Source organism: Pteronotus mesoamericanus, unplaced genomic scaffold, assembly GCF_021234165.1.
Source record: "Pteronotus mesoamericanus isolate MK-2021 breed Mesoamerican mustached bat unplaced genomic scaffold, CSHL_Meso_final contig_73, whole genome shotgun sequence".
In the NCBI taxonomy this organism is placed as follows: Eukaryota; Metazoa; Chordata; class Mammalia; order Chiroptera; family Mormoopidae; genus Pteronotus; species Pteronotus mesoamericanus.
The window spans coordinates 9,630,153-9,646,963 of record NW_026555245.1 but is presented as its reverse complement, the minus strand read 5'-3'; the positions used below and the strand labels follow the sequence as shown (position 1 = coordinate 9,646,963).

At 41.9% G+C, this 16,811-nt stretch overlaps 1 protein-coding gene across 1 annotated transcript in view; it reads right to left on the bottom strand.

The window, feature by feature from the left end:
- Positions 1-16,811, bottom strand: part of GNA14 (G protein subunit alpha 14) — a 155,489-nt gene that overhangs the window by 53,357 nt on the left and 85,321 nt on the right. The gene's annotated exons all lie outside the window — the stretch shown is intronic.

Genomic DNA, 16,811 nt, shown 5'->3' with positions numbered 1-16,811 from the left:
ATTTTATGTTTAATCTTTTGAGCCTAGTGAGTTTTGAAAAAGGGGAGAAAATACTGTCTCTACAGAAAATTACTTGTTAATAAATGTAAAAATATGAACATTAAAAGCCATCATGTATGTAGTAGATCTTACTGGCAACGGCCCATCAGTGGATGCTAACAGTCACCCTTCGGATTACTCATTGATCACAGAGAAAGGTAATTTTACAATGGTGAACTTTAGCAGGAACCATGTTACCCAAGTGATCAAAACTTAGTATCAACAATAGTGGGACAAACTGGTACTTATGTGTTTCTTAAAGTGCCCAGTGGGCACTTTACCATACCCATACATTTAGCACTCAGAGCGCACAATTCAGGGTTCTTAGTATATTCACAGCATTGTGCAGCCATCACTATAATTTTTAGAACATTTTCACCCCCCACCAAGGAAACTACATCCCCATTAACAGTCGCTCCCCATTTCCCCCAATTCCTCCAACCCTAGACAACCACAACCCTCTCTCTTTCTCTGGATTTTGCTATTTCTGGGAATTTCATATAAGTAGAGTCATAAAATATATGGCCTTTTGTGACTGGCTTCTGACATTGAACATAATGTTTTCATGCATGGTGTTCATGTATCACTTCTTTTTATTGCGAAATAACATTCCATTATAAAGGTATGCTACTTTTTAGCCATTCGTCAATTGATGGACTTTTCTGTTAGCTCTACTTTTTTCCTACTATGAATAATGCTGCTATGAACATTTACTTACATGTTTTCCTATGGAAATACTTTTACTTCTCTCAGGTAGATACTTAGGAGAAGAACTGCTGGGTTCTCTGGAACCCTATTTTAACCTTTTGAGCAGCTCCCTCACTCTTCTCCAAAGTGGCTACACCATTTTATATTCCATGTGCAGAGTAGGAGGTTTCCTCTATAAACTGTTCTTGCCAAATGTTTACTCTAATGAGAAATCAATGGAAATCCTCTTTGTGAGACATTCAATGAGACATCTGGCCTGGACCCTTCAAAAAATGTCAATGTCACTAGAGACAAACATAAAAAGGTAAGGGGGGGTATAATTTAAAGGAGAATAAGGATAAAAACTAAGTATAATGCAGAGTACTCGGTTTGTTCTGGGATTTAAAAAAAAGACACTGTAAAGGACGTATTGGGGGCACACAGAAACATCTGAACTTGGATTTTATATTGTACAATATTGTAGCCACAAAGTAAACTTTCCTGGGTGTGCTATTAGAGGATGCCCTGGTTCTGAGGAGGCATTCCTTGAATTATTTAAGGGTGACATCATGATGCCTGCAGCTGACTTTTACTTACAAGAGTGTGTGTGTGTGTGTGTGTGTGTGTGTGTGTGTGTGTGTGTGTGTTCATGTGCATATGTGCATGCACACATGTGCAAAAGATGAGACACAGTGATAGAGAAAGTAGAACAAAATATTACCAATTGGTTGAGGGTGCATGAGTGTTCATTGTGCTAGCCTTTCAAGTCCTTTCCTAGTTGTGAAATTTGGCTTTTAAAAAGTTGAGAGGAAAAGTTACTTGAACACAGGAACAAAAAAATTGCCAACCTATAGAAAGGACAAATTAAAATGGAGAAAGAAGTGGAGGGAGAGAACTTTTCAGATGCCTCCTTAATTTATGATCTCAACTTCTGACAAGCTGATGTTAAAAAACAAACACAGAAACTCACTTTAAAACTCATTTCTAAATTCATGCTAGATTGACATGAAGCAGACCCCTCCTGAGTTTCTTGCCAATCCTTCTAACTTGCCTTGGGCAAGAGAGAGCCCTTTAGGCTGCAGTTACCTAAACCATGGAAAGATCTGGGTTGACCTAGAACGCACTTGAGGGTTCCTTCGAGCTCTGGAATGCTATGATTCCATAATCCTACTTTTTTTGAGTGGGATTCAGAATGAATCTCTTTTTGAATACATTCTCATTGGGGTGACACTTTAGGGCTTTTACTTCACAGAACTTTAGATGGAATGAGTGATTTATTTCAATACTAACCAAGGATTGTTAATCACATTTAAACAGATGAGCCCGAACATGGTGAGAATACCCTGCAGTCTCGTGCCAAAGCACATTGCCCTCAGCTGTGCCCTGCTGCACATTGAGGTTTGGTTCCCAGACAGTGGCCTCTGAGCATCTCACCAAGGAGCCAGCCTCCATCCATGACCTAAGATGCCTCTGGGACAGCTCAGGAGGCAGAGATGGAATGTTCCCTTTGGCCCTTTCTGTTTCAAGCTCCTAGGATATAATTAGGAGGCAGCTCTCAGGACAGATGTGTAGGAGTTAGGTTGAAAAGTATCTAGGGGGAGAAGGGAGAGAGTAGTGAAGAGGCACCTTGTCTGGAGATGTTCTAAGATTCTAACTTTATGTGATAAATGATGAAGCAGCCCAGCTCACTTGAGGGGCAGGGTACATGCTCTCAGAACTAGCCAAAGTCAAAAAGGGGCCAAAGTGTCTCCCTATTAGAATTTGCCAGTAGATTTGAATCTCTGGCCCCAAGATCCAGGGCACCAGATACTTTCTCACCTCAGGAAAAAAAATATTATATTTTTAAGTCAAGAGGGGATAGAGGTTTAAAAAAAAAGGCTTCTCAAGATGACCATAATCTTATGAAATTCCAAAATATCCTCATTTTATTATACTCCTGTTCTAGGGTAGGTCCTTCAATTCTTTATAGTTCAGAAATTTAAAAGCCATGTAGTCCAGTTCTTTCATTTTATAAACAAGGAAGTAAGTTCTGAGAGAGCCAGTCACTTGCCCAAGTTATCCAGCTCACTAGCCACTAAGGCACTGTTCCAACCCCTGCTTTGCTCACCAGAACAGACCTTACTCTCAGACCCCAAGAATGCCAGTCACAATGTCCCTAAAATTGCAGATACAACAGAAGATACACCATTCTTCACGTTGGTCCCATGCACCAGCTCACTGATAAATTCTGGAAATCAGAAACCATTTTCCTCATGGAGACAGAGGACATGGAGGGGCAACGTGTGCATAGGTAGATCATGTTCACATCACTCTTCTTTCTCCTCCTGTGTTTTTCCCAACTGAAGTAAACCAAACTCATGAGCAGGTCTGGAATTCTGAATAAATCGGGGGTGAAATGAGTTAAAACTTATAATCACACTTGAGGCATAATCCAGGCAGAATATCAAAGCTAAAATGAGTCCCATTTATACCATCACCAGAACACACTCTTAGGTTTTATTTGATCTTTCCTGGCTCTGGCCCTGTTTCAAAGGTCATTGTCATGTTTTGTTTGTTTCAATTTGCAAAATAAATTTGAAATCATCTCTGGCTTGTTTATGTCTCTCCTCTAGGGAAATAAAAAATTAAAAATATTCTCCATACAACTGTTTCAAATCCACTTAAAAGAAAGCTCTTCAGCCTTCAAACTTCATCCAACAGATGCACGACCCTGATATTTCTGTGTTTTTTTTTTAATTGCAAGACTCGTTTGTGTAAATATTGGTAGAGATAACACTGACAGTTGTGGGAGCAGGTTGGATCCCAGCCAGGGTGGAAGGAATTATTTGAGAGTGGTCAGAAACTGAGATTTTAAGAAAGAAATCCTTTCCTATAATTTACTGCTTTTATCATCAAACCTTTAAAGGAAGTCCACGACTCTACTGCACTTGCCTCATCTTACCCTCAGAGAACCATGACGCATAGGGATTAACGGCTGGGCCCAGGAAGGCAGGCACCTGAGTTCGGTTTCCAGTTCTGACATGTAATAATACCTGCCTGATCCGGGGGAAGTTAATTAACCCCAATACACCTCAGTTTCTGTATCAGTTTCTATTTACACATAGTACCCACACTGAAGAACTGTTGAAGGAGATGAGATCTCTTCGAAAAAGCCTGGCACAGATTCCCAGCTGCTTTAGTGCTCACCCGTAGGGAGCTAACCAAGCTTGGGCAGAGAGGGCCACGGCAGGCGCTGTGACCCGGGGGAGGCACGCTCTCACCTGTGGAGGCATGTCAGCTGAGTAACACTCCGGACCTCTGCCCCTCTCGAGCCCTGCCCCTGTGGGTGGGGCTGGGGTCTTTTAGATCTAATGAGGACCTAATGGATAAGACTGTCACATTCTGAGTAAAGTGTGAATTAGGGAGGTCACAGGACTTAGTTATGAGCCACATTCTCTACCCTTAGCTGTAGGCGAACTAACGACATTTTGGTTACCCTATGCCTTCCTTCTTTGTCCTTCTTCTCAATTACTTTACATTGAGGTTGCTGAGTTGCCAAGTAAGTTCTGGAGTCTCTCTTCTAACTAATAAGCAGGCCATTCTTCCCTACAGCACCATTTTTGGCCCTGTGGGATTCCCAAACAGCTGCCTGGTGACTCAGCTTAAAAAGAGTCACCACCACTGACTTAACTTTCACAGGCAGAGCACATCTGCTGTTCTCCAAACACATCCCAAGAGCTGAACGTGGCCAATCCCGAGCTTCCTAAGCTGGAACCCTGTGACCATGCCAGGCTTCTGGATTATCTTGCAACTCAGAAGCAATATTTCCAATTACCAAATATTTCTTTGGAAAAAGAAAAACATGGCCCTGTAGACTCTTTGTTCCCTTTTGCCTGATGTCACAATCCCAATGGTAAGGAAACAAAAACCTATTATGTGAAGGAACAGCTCAGTCATCCTCTGGGCTTGTGGATATCACCCCGGGACAAAGCCCTCAGACAGCTTTGAATTTAGGATGTTATTTTCACCCAAGGTTTTAATGTTACTTCACTAACAATTATTGAGCCCAAAGAGACACAAAGATGAACAGGACATGATTTCCAACCTCAAAGAACTCCTCGTCTGAAGTGGGAGTAAGTGATGCATAAAAAAATTATAATATAATATGGTCAATGCAAAGCATTAAAAGTACACCGGAAAGAGCGCCCACCCCCACGGAGGATGGAAGAGAGAGGTTGTCAAAGAAAGTCGGCTACAGTATTGGATGCTGAATTCAAGATAAATAAATGAAGTTAGCTGTTTATGAGTGTAGAGGGAATGGGTATCAGGATATTCTAACAGATGGAAAACATGAGCAAACGGAGAGGCATGGGATGTGCCAGAAACCAAATCCAATAGGGAGAGCAGATGAGGTTAGACAGTTGGTCAGAGAGACAAGCTCAGGAAAGGCCACATGTGGCCCTAAGATCACCTGTGTGGGCTCATTAAAAAAAAATCAGATTATTTTGTCCCAGAAATTGGTTCTTCGGTGAATAGGACTTGAGCAAATTAGCCTGCACCTATGTCAGGCACTGGAGCTATAGGGGTATGTAAACACAAGTTTGTCCTTGACCTTCAAGGACCTTTCACTCTAGTAAAGGCCAAGGAAGACTGGGCTAGGCAAGGAAAGAAAGGTAGAGCAGAGAGAAGAGCATGTGCAGAGTCCTGGGCTTGAAGGAGCATCATGAATACCAAGGCCAAAAGAGAGGAAGCCACTGTGGTTGGAGGTGAGGGAGCAGGCAGTGGAATGCTGGCGATGCCACAGACCACAGCCCTGATGCTCAGGAAATCAAGGCCTGTCTGCATCATCAGGTGCCTTCTGTTTTGTTTTTATGCCAAAACTATGATGTAACAACTTAAAATACCTGATGCTATCCATCTGGAAGCAGTTTTTGTTTGTTTGTTTGTTTGTTTGTTTGTTTTGGGGGGAGCATCCTCTTTGAGAGCTGGAAGAAATAGACATGAAGACATTACTGCCTTTCAGGAGCTCAGAGGGAGCTGCAAGAGACAGTCCTGTAACAGCTCCACTTAACACCAGGAGGGGAGAGAAGCACTAACAAGCCTGCAGCACCTTCCCTGGGGGCACTGTGGAGAGAGTCCCTGAGCACATAGAGGCCACTAGGAAACATTCAGTCAGAGGACTCTTCTTCCAGGGAAACCGAGAGACCATTACATCCTTGAAGCCCTAGAATCTAAGATAATTGTCCATTTCATCTTCTCTTAGGCTCAAACTTTTCATTTAGAGAGAACTCTTGGCTTGTGCCATTTGTTTAATTCATAAAACAAATATGTATCAAGTGACTACTATTGCCATGGATCGCGTCTTCAACCTCTGAGTTCTCTATTGAGATGATTAGACACCATCAGCCATTCCTGTTAACATCTAGTGGCAGAAATTCCACCCACCCAGAAGCAAGGAAGTGGGTTTTCATAGCCAAATTAAGGGAAGAGTTGATCTTGCATGGGAATTAGGAAAGACATCGAGTCATATATTTGCTGACAGTAGAAAGGGTCATCTCTAGCCAAATGAAAAAAAAAAACACGAACTACAGTGGTGATGATTTCACCCTCACAGATAGGACAGTGGACAGCGTGATTCAAAAGGACCAGCTCTTGTTTCCCTTAAACCAAAGCCTACGTCTGGGCACACTCACACATGTAGACAGCCAGAGCGAGCTGACGGCCTGATCCCAGCTGGGCTTTTTTTCTTGACTGCAGGAGTCAAGAAATCACCAGATACAGCATCATTTGTTAGGGAAGATTTTCTCTCCAATCATTTAACCTCATCATTTAAAAAAATGTTAAAGAAACCAAGCAAAGACACTACGTGGACTCTGCCTTGTTTTTCTGCCATTTAGGCCCAAGATTTCTGTGAGAGGTGTCCTTGTCTGCAGGTGCTTTTTCTCATGGTGACAAGTGAGAGCAGCGGAAGAAGCGATCTGCAGGAAGGAGGGCCATTCATTCATTTACTTGTTCATTTGAAAACAGGCATTAAAAACCTAAAAAAAAAAATGGTGTTATCTTCAGGGAAGCGGTGAGGACATATCTGCAGCCCACACACATTCTGGAACATGGATTTCCTCATTGCATGTCTGATGGATGTGTCTTTCTGGTTCTAATTCTGGTCCTTTTTACTGTATCTGAAAAGAACTCCTAGATTATATGAAATAAAACAGCCTATATATTATAGATAACAATATCCTTGATGTAGTGTCTTATTAACTAGGAAGTTAATAATAAAAATTTAGGAAGTTCACTTAAAAATTTTGGTGAAACCAGTAGCCTCTTCAGGATATAACAGAATATGATTTTTTCCTTCTGAAGGTAGGTTACACATATGTTTAATTTTGTATTATCACCAGAAGCTAACATAGTCTTCAGCTGAGGAAGGCAATAAAAACACTGAGAACTTTGGTGATCTGTCCAAGGTTATTAAGAATGCAAATGACAGGAGTTCGATTTCGCCAGCTACTGTGTCACTACAGTACACCTAGAGCTCACCTGACCTTGGAAAGAAAGACTTTCTTGTTTGGGGTGATCACTAAATCGCTAGGGCTCTGCACATCATGATCCGAATCATGGCACTGATGAGGAGGAGGAGGAGGAGGAAGAGGATAAAACGCCAAAGTGAAGTCTGTACAACTCACCAGGGAAGACGTTCCACAGCAACACAAAGTGGAGACACAATAGTAGGGGGCAGGAGCTCAGGGCCTTGGGGGGCCCTGGCAGCTACTTGTCAGCCGCAATGGTCCCCCATGTGCCATCATTCAACCGTTGCCACTGCCCTCAGTATAAAAGACGGGGAGAGAACTTGGAGGCCAAAATATTGTACAAGCACAGTCATTCCTAGCATCCTCAACATTTTTACAACTAACTCCTCTGTAAGTATTTAAATGCTTAAAAGACTGAAAGTGTCTTTTATTCTTAAAGAGAATCTAGAAAAACTTTCTAAATCTTTCTACCCTTAATAAATTATACAATCACACACACAGACACACACACAGACACACACACACACACACACACACACACACACACTTTCCTAACCAGATCTTATAAATGGTCAGTTTAAACAATCTTTACTTCCAATTATAGATAGAAAGTGCCAAAATATTTTAAAATTTAGTTTAGGGAAAACAAAAAGCAATTAGTATCAATGTGAAAGCTATTTCACATTAATTTAGATCATTCTTAATTAAACCTGACAGTTTTAAGTGTCAGAAATCAAGATGAAGTACGTGAGCTACAATGTCTCAAAGCTCCCTGAAAACATTTGAGCTTCCAAAAAGAAGCATCAATTTAAAAAGAAGAGAAAAGAATATAAAAGAAAGAAAAGCTCGCTGTTCTGGCTTCTAGCGCATATGCGTTTTACTCTGAACACACTCATGGTGTGTGAATGGAGAGGCTGGCGGGCATACCACATGCATGAAACCTTGTAACAATTTGCTTCTGTAGATTAGTTACTGTATCCCATTTGAGCCCCCACCTTAAAAAAAATCTTTTAATACAGAACTTATGCTTTCCAGAATGTTGTGCCTCGGACAATAATTGCAGAGTTTATTAACCAATCAATGAGAAAGTCTACCCCTAAATTCAATAATACTGGATGAATATGATTCCCTTGGCAGGGCTCCAAAACAAACCTGGAGAGGAATTTGCCTCCTGGCACAGGTTTATGGCATTCACTCATCAGCGAGGTGACTGGGTAGTCAGAGGTGGGCCTCAGGGGGCAACAGCACAACACACCTGTCAGCTCTCCAAACCAAGGACATGAGAGAGCGCAGCGTCGCCAGCAGGAGAAAGCAAACTGTGAAGGGGGTTTGATCTCACAAGAACTTTACTGGCATCACTAATTAGGATTCTAGTGTTTGTTAAAGAGTTTTGGGTCATCAGGGTGTTTCACATGCTCCCCATTATATTTTAAGAAGATAACAGCAAAATAGTATGTAATATAGAAGACTCAAGGCAAACATTTCACATGTGTGGGACAGATGAGTAGATGTTCTAGACTGATAGTAACACTAGTTTCTGGATCGTTTGTAACTTTGTGAAATTTCCCCTTTTCACTAGATTTTTAAAAGCATTTCTCTGGATGTGGTAGTATGTGCTAGACTTGAGGTAGGAGGAAAAATTAATATTTCGATGGTCAAATAGCTTCCTCCTCTCTCAAGTTAGGCTCAATGGGGGTGCAGGGTCAGGTTCACTCCTAATGGGGATTAAGGAGAAAACCAGTTCTTTCTCCGTTACATTCTTTGCCATTTTCCAAAAATCTTACATTTCAAACTCTGACTATAGCAATTTTTATACTAAAGTCAACAGTGATTAATCAGAGAACTATTGGGATACATAAAAAATCTCCAGCCTAGGAGGCTGGTGGAGAATTTGTTGTTGTTGTGACACTCGCTAGAACTCTACGTTCTTACTAAGGAGAAAATGTACCACACGCTTTTTGCTATCCAATAGGACTCAGGAGAAAAGAGCCTAAGGTAAACATTTGCCAGAGAGCCAGCAGCCCTGGGCTGCAGCCAAAGGCAGAGCCCGGGCCTCCCCATTCCCAGAGGCTCCTGGCGACTAGGACTTTTCAAATTGGATGAGGAAGTAGGACTGAAAAACATATTTAAATAGATGCTTAAAAAATAGAAAATAAGAGGGTCTTAAAATACTTCAAGCCCTGAGAAACTCTTCTACAAAAAAGTGACATCAATTGACTCTTTTCAATTAACTGGGTCTGATTTCCTCACATGAGTCTGTAATAATCCTTCTGGAACTGCCACCTCTTGCTTTCTGAGAATGTGAATGCAAAATTAAGCTGGAAGAGTTACATACACAAAGATGAGACATTAGCAAAGCTCTTTTTGGTGCTGAAAAAGTGGTGTCTTCTGTGATCATCCCCCATAAATACGAGACTATATTGCTTAAATGTAAAGTTGTATATTTGGTATTTAAGTTGTATACCTGGTAAGTTAGCATCTTCCCTGATTCTTTACTGATCAGAAAGAAATTACGTCTTGACCACTTGGTCAGGGTGCAGGGTGAAAGGGTGCAGGAGGACCCCATCTGGCCCGCCATGAGGATGTGCCACGCAGTTGTGGATTAAGAGCTGGAGAACACGGCAACATAGCTGACGGTGCTGGGGAACTGCGGGACCTGTCCAGCCAAGCTCGGATTCATGGGAGATGCCTGAGATGCTGCACTGAGACCAGGGAATGCTGAGCTATGGACTTCTGTTATTTTCTTCTCCTGAGAAACGGAGCACTGGTCTCAATGTGAAAATGCAAATTCAAGCACCAAGAAGTCAGTCTTCTGAAATGACCGATGGGCAGCAGCCTTCCAGAAGTCCAGCCACGCACCAGAGTTGTAAACAGACACAATACAATCGTGGTCTGAAGTGTCGAAAACAGCCTCAACGCAATCGTGGTCTGAAGTGTCTGGCGACTAAAGAGCTGGTTGTCAGTCAAGGGAATCAGAAAAACACTCCCAGACAGCAACAAAGTCAAAATAAGCCTATTGATGCTTCAATAGAGCATGAAACAATTGTGATTATGAATGCCTTTAACAATGATTTACATCACTCAAGTGCACTTGGGAGCCAGGAGTCCAAAGTAACCTCCAATAAATCTGCTCTAGCACAGCAGGCTTCTGACAAGGTATTATATAAACACTCTCCTGGATATCACTCAGTGACAAATTTTAGTAAAGAAAGAGGATGCAAAGACCAAGAAGAGAAAAAATTGTCATACCAGCAGCTACACATCAACACTCTTTCCAATGTGGACTTGAACTGCCTTCATGAACTTATTGAGAGACAAGTGCCCCCAAGGCACAAAGGCCCTCAGTCTGTTTGTAACATGAATGTTAACAGAGCAACTGAAAATAAGAAGCAACCCAGACAAACTTATACAGAGACAAAATATAAGAACTTGGAAATACTACGGCCTTTCCAGTCTTCTCAGACAGCAGGCCTGCCGGCGTGTCTCCAGACGCAAGGCCGGCCCGGGTGGTGGAGCAGAAGGAGCCAGCCTTACCGCCGCCCACTGAGCGGCCGCCCCGCAAGGGGGCCTTGGCCAGCGCCGCCTCCCCACCCTTATTGTCAAGAATGGAAGGCGATCCCAACTCAACTCAGAGACAAGCCAAAGAGACCAAATGACAAAGAGTCATAGCAATTCTGAAGGCAATCTGCTTCAGCTGGAAAAAGGGAAAAAGCATAGAAAAAGCAGCGTTAAGGTAATAAAAGCCCTTTAACAAATAACCTTTTAGTTTTGATAATACAGATGGACCTTGATTTCATTCCCATCACAATAGCCCTGGAGTCGGGATGGTTACTACTGAGCTGCTGCCGCAACAGGGCAGCCCAAGTCCTGAGGAAATTCTTTATTTGAGCCCTTGCTACTGCCTGGAATTTTCGCCCCCTTTTCCTGGAAGTTGTTGGTACCAGGAATGCCCGGTCCCACCTCCTTCGTGCTTCATTTCAGGGAAGGGTCTACATTTGCAGAGAGGCAATAGCCCTCCTTTGGCACAAGCTTAAACATCACGCCTTCAGAAAAGCTCCCCACACCCGCCTCGTCATCCTCAGGTCCGACCCCCTCCACCCCCCCCCCCATCTAGGCTGCCTCCCGGTGCCAAGAGAAAGAAGGAGTGAAAGGCCCTGCTGCCATGAGTTCTCCCCTCACCGCCCCCGCCAAAGCCTTCCCAGCCTTCACTCTCCTCAGCTCCTGCAGGCAGCTACGCCGGACAGCCAAGGACTGGGCTCTCTTCCGAAATGCTTCCCAATCTTTACTGAGCTCTTTGTTCACAGTAAGATTCACCATGACTGGCGCCTTTGCGCACTTACATCTTTCCAATTGGGTCTGTATTGTTAAATAAGGGAAAGTAAGGGGAGGAGGGGTGGCAAAGTGAAATGTTTCCAGAGAGAAATGAAAGGGCACTGAAGGAGCCTTTGCATTTCTCCACTGTTACAAGCAACAAAACCCCCTCAGAAAGAAAAAAAGTATAATTTCCATGCAGCAACCGTAGGAAAAGGAGGGCCAGAAGGTGCCACTGCTGCGACCTCTGGAGAATGAGATGTAGTCCTTTCCTCTCCCCTGACCACCCCACTCCCTTCCCGAAAGCTCTAGGCTTGATGCTGTGCTGGGCCCCTGAGAGACTCGGAGCACACAAACACAGACTCCGACCTGAATTCAAAAATGTCCCTTGGAGATGCTGTCAAAACTACTGTTACCTCTTCTAACCAAGGCAGCCAGCGTGGCTGAACAACACAAACATCCTCAGTGCTGGCCACTCAATTTACCTTTGGTTGGAGACTAATTAACTCATTCCATGGAAAAGATTACCTCCCACTACGGAAAGATTGATAGGGAAGTCCAATGCAAACAGGATTACCTCCAAATAATATTGAGATACATATATCAGTGGTTCTCAGCCTTGGCTGCCTAATCAGAATCACCTGGGAAACTTCTGCTAGCCAACCCAAAAGCTCAGGCTACTTTCCAAGGATATTTAACTCAGACTCTTGGGGGTGGTACCTTGGGCAAGAACAGAAAAGACCCCTGGTGATTCCAATGTGCAGGCAAGACTGCAAATGAACCCCTGTTTCAGATGTCCCATTGCCTGGTAAACTCAGCAGTCAGGAGAGGGGGAACCTCAAGGAGCTGAAACCCAAGACACTACAGGGAGCTGATGACAAAAGCATCTGTTTACCCAAATGTAGAACCTGCCAAATTTCCAACAGACCCTAGCAGAGGCCCAGTGAGTGCACTCAACTCTCAACATTCAGCCTGAGCTGTATGGTTGGCTAGCTGGCCCAAGCCCACCATCTCAACTGTAACCGGGAATTCAGCAAAAGCTTCTGATGGCGTAAGATGCTCTTTGAAGGGAATTTCAGACCTCCTACTTCTAGAAACATTGAATTCTAAATTAGGTACTTGGAGGGGAATGGCAGGCGAATAATTGTTCAGATTTTTTTTTCTTTTAAAAATGTTTTTTGTATTTGTGATGAGCCCTTGCAATTAAGTTTGTGTCACTTAAATGCAAATATGATGTGACCCCAGTGTGGTAAAGAGCTCCTGAAAACAAGGGATCAGGGAAGAAGCTGAGGGTCTGCTGCCAAGAGAGCCTACAGGCCTACTTCTTTTGTCTAGAGACCACTGAACATAGAACTAGAAGGCTCTTGAGAAGTCAGGCAGGCTGCCCTTTGCCCATGGGAAATTCTGCATCTAAATCATCCAAGCAGATTCTGCAGAACCTGCCAGGGGATTAGAAAGATTTCCTTTTAGGACAGGTCTAGAATGAGAATTTTCCAAGTTGGAGACACTACAAACAGCAAAACATATGAAGCTTTTCGGAATTCAGTGAAATCATCACCAGTAAACATGAGTTATAGGCTAACTCAAATTTAGGAGCCCCGCCACACTGAGCAAATGCCTTTGGAATATTTATTCAAGAAGTCATAAATTCTAACATGTGCTCATGTGACACTCTTGAGAGACATTCATAAAAATTAGGGCTTATCAACAGAGTGAGCGAGTACATATGAATCATTTCTTTAAAAATAAAATAAGGCAAGGTAGAAGAAAATATTCTTCAAGGCTATATCTTGATTGGAAAAAATAAGTTGGTTAAAAGCCAAGTGCTGAACTAAATGTCTAATAATTTTTCTTTCATAAGAAGCCTGTCCAGAATAGGCAAAGGTTTTCAACAACCTAGCTGAGCAATAAACTTGCTAACATTTAAAACTTTTAAAACACTCTAAAATCATTATTCTTTTCCTTATACATGCTTTAAAGAAAGTGTTCCCAGCTATGGAAAAAAATCATATAATCAAATTAATATTCAGCATAAAAGAATTTAGGGAAGGAATACACCACTGTGAAAATAAAAGCTAATGAAGACTTTGTTCATCCCTGTCTTCACTAAATGATTGTTCCAAGCAATGCAATACTTTGTTAAAAAGATACTACCCTATATATCATGCTTCTTTAATTATTTAATATTTTTGGAACTCTAATCATTTCACCATTTTATGACTTACTGAGTATGGTACTTTGTTATAGTTTCATGTTCAGAAATCAGTTTTAGTCCATGGAGAAAATAATTCAGGAAACAATAGCGAAGGAATGGATGAAACTGGCCTAAACAAAAAAGACACTAGAAACAATGAGTCCATATTTGGTTTTTGAACTTGCTTCAATAATAACCTTATATTTCTAGTGTGCTGTTTAATTTGTAAAGCGCTTCCTTTTGCTCATGTTGGCTTCTGAAATAGAGCATGTGTGGGCTACATTGAACAGATGGAGAAAGGCAAGACCAGAGAGGGTACACAGCTTCCCCAGGACTCGGGTGGGCAACTACAGCCTGTGGATTCAACCGACTTGTGGCCAGTTTCTGCAGGGACCTTGAATTAAAAGCAGCTTTTACATTTTGCTGTTTTAGTTTACAAGGGGGTCCCATTCCTTCATTTATGCATGGCCTGTGGCTGATTTTGCACTACAACAGCAGAGCTGAATTGTTGCTGCAGAGACTGTATAGCCCTCAAAGCCAAAAATATTTCCTCTCTGGCTCTTTACAGAAAAAGTTTGCTGACTCCGGCCTGAAACCCTCTGAGAAGCCATGAGCACACCCCAGATTTTTAGGAACCAATCCAATGTTCTTTCCACTCAATCTTTTTCCTTTCCTTAAACCATTTCAGCATGTGGTTCATCCCAGGCATATATCCGAGGGATAAGAGGAAGTTTATGAAGCATGAAAGTAGGTCCTTGAAGCAGAAAGAAAGGAGGCATTGAGAATGGAGCCAGATACATCAAATAAGGAGGAGACAGAAGGTATACTGACTTGTTTCCTAGTTTCACGGGTCTGTGGAAAGAGAGAAAGTCTGCTCCAGGATGGATCAAATCTTGAATTTCACCCATACCTGATTGAGATGATTTAAATGATGAGATTTGGAACTTTTTGAGTTGGCATTTAGATTATATATGAGATAGAGTTGATGCTGGAATGGATTAAGACTTTGGGGACTATTGCAATAGGGTGAATGTATTTTGCTTGTGGGATAGATATGAAGTTGGGGAAAGACTGTACTGAGTTGAACAGCATCTCTGTGAAATTCATGCAAACTTCAACCTCAGAAAGTAACTATATTTGGAAATGGTGGCTTTGTAAAGGTGATCAAGTTATGATGAGGTCATTATAGGTTAGGGTAGACCCTAACCCAATAACTGGTGTCCTTATAAGAAGACAGTTTGGATGCAGACAGAGAGGAGAACACCATGTGCACACAGAGCCACACAGGGGAGAGCTCTTCCTGAAGACAGAGGCAGAAACAGGAAAGCATATCAAAGATTGCTGGCCTCACTGAAAGCTAGGAGAGCCGCGTGGAATGGTTTCCCTCAGAGCCTCCCATTGCCACGTACATTTCTCTTTTAAACCACCCAGTTTGAGACACTTTATTACAGCAGCTGTAGGAAACTAAGAGATTAGTGATCGAGTGGAATTGGCTGATGAAAAAGAATTAAAATTAAGATCAAGAGAGAAGGAGAAAATGGTAGAAAGTCAAACTCCATAAAACCTTTTTGTTCAAAGTATAAACTCATAGCTCTAGAAGACCTTGGGGGTGAGGGGAACCAAACCCAGAGACCTTGGTCATTAAATTGGATTGGGTTTTACAAACATGTTGCTAAGGTAAGCAGGACTGACTTACACTTAAACATTTCCTTCCCAATAGGTCTGTTTACAAATCCATCCCTGAATTCCCAGCCTTCCTCAGTCACCCTTCTGTGACTGAGAAACCAAATGTATTTTACAAAAAAAAAAAAAAAAAAAAGATTAACTGAACCACAAGAATGTTCCTGACATACCTCTTCCTCTAATCATAAATTTTCACAAATGGCCTAATTTTTAAAATACCTTGGACAGGGTGATTAAGAAAGAATAGCACAGGTTTGAAAGATATAAGAGCATGTACTTAAAACCAATGTGTGAAAGAATCACCAGAGTCACTTTTAGAATCTCGCAGTGGCTCAGTGTGCACCTCTCACATTACTTGGTAACAGGTATATTAATGGCCAATTCCCCCCTCAACACACATATTTTTCCATATAACACTGTTGGAAGTTGACACTACAGGCAAAATACACTCCTTTATTTCTTCAAGACTGCAAGGAAATGGTGGCAGACATGAATTTGCATACACAATGTAAAAGTCAGTCTAAGACCTGGTGCATGCTATGTTTTTCCGTGTAATTCAGTCACTGAGAAGTAAAAAATTTAGATTGTTTTTAAAGTCTTTGTATATTATATGTACAGGGTCTGACAGAAGTAAGCCTTGCTTGAGTGCAGTTGGTAGGGGACGTGAATGTCTCGCTTGAGATGAACAGCAATTTGAGCATTTCACCTAAAATGCCATATGGTGTGCTTGAGAGTGATATTGTTATGTTACAAAATTACATGCTTATGATTTCATAATAAAAAAGGGGCACTATTTGTGCTGGACCCTGTATAAAATATACATGAATATTGGTGCCACCAATTCATGATAAAGTTGTCCTTGGGGTCTATATGAAAGTCCATGTAATTCTGGCTTTTTTGCAGCTATACTTCTTTTTAATAGATCCACAAGAGACTCATCTGAGACAGAATTTTTTTCTTTATCATCGCATCATGTTTTAATTTGGTATTATTTTAAATAAACTCTATTTCTAACCCAGATGCCTAATGAACTCAGATAGCATTTTCCCATGGATTTGCATTCCACTATACCATATACGATTTTATTTGCCCCCTCCTCTCACCATCCTGCCTCAATATTTCCTGTGGTCTTAAAGCAATTTGTATTTTAAACAACCAGTGCTGACAGGGAAGCTGATGCCAGCTTTTTATCATCACTCTATTAGAGTCCACTGCTATTTGGGACATAAAGCATTGCTCTCAGAAGTGATCACTGAACTCCCAAGAAGGGCCAGCTTTCAAAATAAATAAACAAAACCCACTGCTTTCTCTGAGTAGTCTACAGGGAATCTGTGAAATATTTCCTAAGGTGGGGAATTCTTAAAAAGTTGTCTATTATAAACCCAAGG